General features: G+C 29.8%; 1 long non-coding RNA gene across 1 annotated transcript; it reads left to right on the top strand.

The window, feature by feature from the left end:
- Positions 1–260: 260 nt before the first annotated feature.
- On the top strand, positions 261–2,177 carry LOC105123843 (uncharacterized). The gene is made up of 3 exons (XR_841956.1): positions 261–394; positions 514–633; positions 1,510–2,177. It is a non-coding gene; the product is annotated as an uncharacterized LOC105123843 (long non-coding RNA).
- The last annotated feature ends 2,661 nt before the right edge of the window (positions 2,178–4,838 follow it).

Here is a 4,838-nt window from a genome sequence, read left to right as displayed (position 1 = left end):
ATAATTAAATATAATATCTTGATTTACATTTATCTTTTAATTCTTTAGATTTCTCTTTTGGTAATTTTTAATGATTTTTTTATTTATATACATGGTTATTAATTTATTTAATTAGATACTTGTATATATTTTTAATTTATACTTTCAATTTTTTTATATAAAAAAATATTTTAAAACAACCTGCATATCCTGTATTTTTTTTGAAAAATAATTTTTACAAGGAGTGTGGGTTAGCTAGTTAGTATACACGTACATGTATATATATGTATGAATGTATAAAATTTGTTAATTTATAAGAGTATACATCGATTTACAACAATTTGTGTGGCGTTAACATAAGGACCTTTGGATGGGACTGAAGCTCATGGGTATTGTCGGCTTTGGTTATACGCTGGTACGTATATGGGTAGGTAACCGATCTGTTTCCATCACTCACTCAGATTGCAAGAAAATTCTAAAGACTAGCCAATCATAAGAGTATTTTTTATGATGAAATGACGACTTGCTACACAGGTATAAGAAAGCTTCGAGGTAGATGGCATCCAACGTCCATGGAGCTCCATTTAATTTGTGCCGGAAAATTACAACCCATTTACATGCACTGATGATCAAAACGGAAAGGATAAAAAACTTGTAAGTACTCATCATATTCCAGTAAAAAGTTCTTTGATTACCGAAGGGATATACAAATGTACATGATTTTCCAAAACACGGGACAAAAACCTTTCCACCTTAGAAGAAGATAAGTATCTATGGTCTGCAAACAAACAACAAGAACTGATGTGGATCTGCATCAAAATTGGACCTTTCTTCTTTCTCATAAAATTATGGATATACTAAGGTTTTGCAGCATATGAAATCTGGAAAGAGCTTCATTTGATTTCCACTAGAAATTTAATCACCTGTATAAGCATACATTAATGAGTGAAAATCACAGGTGAGAATACAAAGAGACTCATCCACTTAGGTTCATATTTGATGATATATGTACATAATCTTCGAACAAACTGCAAAAACATTATTAGATCGATGAATCAAAAAGAGAAATATCCACATCCACATCTATATGTGGCGGTTTCTATATGCAAGTAAAACATAGAAGAACAATCAATGTTTCCAAAACCAACAGGCTAAAAAATTCTTTGTAGACTGTTACCATATAGAGCAGATAACATGAAAATCATCTCTTCATCACTCCCATCATACTCTATCTGACTCTGCATCCGATCATACTTGGCTAAAATCTCATCCGGCAAAACCTTAGCTCTGCAAAGTGGGCATGTAGCCAAACATTGTTGCAACCATTCGTCTAAGCAATCCTTGTGGAACGTATGCTTGCATTTCAACTTCCTTACACTTTCGCCTTCCGAAAATTCGGACAAGCATACTGCGCATTCTATTGAATCTTGCTGCCTCATCAATTTTTTACTGTAAGAAATTGTTGGATTCTTTTCTTCGATGTGTCTAAGGTACTGAGTGGTGCTAATTATTGGTTTATCGGACTTCAAGGTGCTTCCGATGACCGACCGGATTAAGATTACAATCTCAAGGAGTAGAAGACTGAGGAAAACTATGGTCATGGTATACAGGTGTGAGAAGAATTCAGAGAGAGAGGCCATGGCGGCTGCTGCTGCTGAAGTTAGCGTGTAAAACTATGGAACTTTATAATAGTATTTATGACACGTACGATTCCACAGTGAATGTGGCTAGGTGCACTTCATCAGGCTTTGGTGCACTTAATGTTCACTTCCGAACTTGTTGAGTAACTAAAGTGGTGACATGTGGAATCTTGGCATAGAATTATCCCTGATTAGGTTTAAAAAGAAACATATTGTTCTCCAAGTTAATTAATATTCAACGGATTTCAGCTATGTGGTCAATGAATTTGACTGAAAAACAAATAAAATTAGGAAGAAACCAAGATGAGGAGTAATACATGGTTGATCTCACATGAGATTATCCTCACAAGTCAACCAAAAGTGTTGAAAATTATGTGGTTTCATCGATGAGATCCTCAGACTGGAGTCAGGACGGCTAAATTCATCAGCACAGAAAGGGAGCGGTAGGACTGTTCAAAAAGAAACTCTGGTGTGACATTAGCACTATCTTTCGCATAATTATTATGGCATAGACTATAGGGTCCAATACGTTATTGTCAGTATGATGAAAAATGTCAATTCTGTGGGCCGGCCATGTTGCTTCAATTGATTCTCTTGCAAAAGGAAGTACTCGATTGCCGGGGCACATCACCACCATCGATGCTGCTCTTCCTTCACCTACCACTCGATCGATCTGGACTTGTTATAGTCATCAAGATCAACGCCGCATCTAGATGCACCCTTGTTGATTTTTCTTCTTGTGAAAAGTACTCGATTTCTTGGTTAGATACTACCCCAGCTAGACTGCGATGGGATTCTAGATTAATTTATGACCCAAGAGGAATCAACGCTTGTCGTGTTATGAATTCGTTTTCGAGTATAATATTTTTTTAACAAAAAGTTGAAGATAAAACATATTATCATGTTTAATATATAATAGACATATATAAAATGACAAACAACAAATAAGTCATTAACGGCAATTAAATATATAATAACAAATATTTTATGTATAAAAACAAAGTTAGATGTGATTACAAATGTTTTATATTAGATGTCCTTTTTGCTTTATATTTTTATATTTATTTGATCTTAGAGGTTAATTCTCATTTCTAATAACAATTTTTTTTGTTTTATAAATACATCATGCGAATATAGCTCATTTGTACCAAACATAAAAAAAAAAATTAAAAAAATTCTAATAATATTTTCAAAGTATACAAAATTAAAAAATATAAATAAAAAAATCACAAAATATAAAAAAATAAACCAAATAATTTTATAAAAATATAGAGAAAAGATATCAATGAATATTAAATTAAAAAAAATAATAAAAAAAAGAATATCATAAATTGAGCCTGATAGGTCAATCCCATGTACCTCACCAGCCATAAAAAAATTCTAGCACGCATTGGCCTAGAAGCCTAGTTCCATTTGTAAGGCTAAATTTTTTTCTACTCTAGTTTTTTTTTTAAAAAAACAAGTAACAAGCTGCATGCTAGATTGTTTTTTTTGTCGTCTTCAATTAAAAGAAAATGTCTAAATTTTTTTCTCCTCTTTTTTTTTTTTTTTTTTTTAAACAAGTAACAAGTTACATGCTAGATTGTTTTTTTTTTTTATCATCTTTAATTAAAAGAAAATTAGGTAGATTGTTTTTTTTTATCATCTTCAATTAAAAGAAAATTAGGTTCTGGATCTAAAAAAATATTTTTTTATTTAAAATACATAAAAAAAATATCATAAAAACTTCAATAAATTTATTCTCCATAAGTCATTCCAAAAAACTAAAATAAAACGGACAAAAAAATTAAAAAACTTTGATCTACCTTTTGTTTTTGAATGATTATAAAAAACATTACCTTTATTAAATTTTTCTAAAAAAGATTAACTGATTGATACAAAAATGAGTATTTTTTATGGCTAGAATGTAGTTATTCAAGCACGTTCTTTATCCTCAATATTTATCAATGATTTTCTCCCTCCTCTCTTGATATTTAGGAATTGAAAAGTTAAAAAAATAAATTTAATACTAAAATGTGAGTTTTTTAAAAAAATGGGATTAAATGAAAAAAAAAACTTTTGAGATCAAATTGGAATTTTCCATGCCAAAGTATAAATGAGGTTTGTTTTGTTGTTTTTTTGCAAGTTGGTTTTTTTTTTAATTGTTAATTTTAACTATAATTAAATTTCATTTTCACAAAATCGGTGGTCATCCATGATCAAATATCTTTTGAGACTTCGTATATGAAAAACAACGCAATTTAAAAGAAATGTAAGCACAAAAAATTATGCTAATGTAACTGAAGTTTTTGTTTTGATAGACTATGAAATTCAATATTTTATAAAAATATATTTTAAAAATAACACATCAATATATATAATAGCTGAACTATAAAGAAAACTAAACTGAAAATAATTAACTAGAAAAATAAAATAAAAAATCTGAATCAACATCTTAAAGTGATGTTTTCTCGATCTCATCTGGTGAGAGAAAGTGATTCGCTATAAAATTGGACTTGTAAAACATGCTTATTAACACATCAACATCTTTTAAATATTGTTTAAATTCTTATCTAATTTACAATCGTGGATGGATGTCCCGCATCATACAAAAAGGTTTAGGCAAATAAATAACATTAAAATGCATTTTTCTGTGTCTGGAGACACTTAAGTGAATATTATTACGAATCATGTGCTGGCCAACGTGGGACAATGTTCTCAAGTTCCAAGGATAAGATTGGAATCCTAATTCTGTCTGGTAGTCCATTTATTTTCCCTGCAATTAAGATATGAATCACCCAATCAAAGGGTGCTTTTCTTTGAGTGATGAGCCTGTCCCCTTTTCTTTGGATTTTGAAGAAAAATGCTAGAATTGGTATAAAAAATCGGTACTGTGTTCATGAAAAAAAAAATCTGTTATGGATCACAATGTGTAATCTTTTTACAATGAAAGAGGAATTGTCAAAGTAACTCTAATAGAAGAATTTTTTTTAGATTAACATGAATATCTAGTTAGTTTATGTGTTTTTTTATTAATCTTATAGATTTTAAAACTAATAACTATGTAAATCTCTAATAGCTCTTATGTTTATTTTGGTAAGTAAATCTAAAATCTCATCAGTTAAATTATATATCTTAGTATATGTGTGTGTATAGTTCGCTTATAAAATTTACTTTCATTGCCACCATAGTCCTTATCTTAATAGAAACCAAATAATTTCATAAATAATCCAAGTCTTT

The sequence above is a fragment of the Populus euphratica genome, unplaced genomic scaffold, assembly GCF_000495115.2.
Source record: "Populus euphratica unplaced genomic scaffold, PopEup_1.0 scaffold12.1, whole genome shotgun sequence".
Taxonomy (NCBI): domain Eukaryota; kingdom Viridiplantae; phylum Streptophyta; class Magnoliopsida; order Malpighiales; family Salicaceae; genus Populus; species Populus euphratica.
Note: the sequence above shows the minus strand (reverse complement) of the source record. Positions and strands in the feature narration are given on the sequence as shown.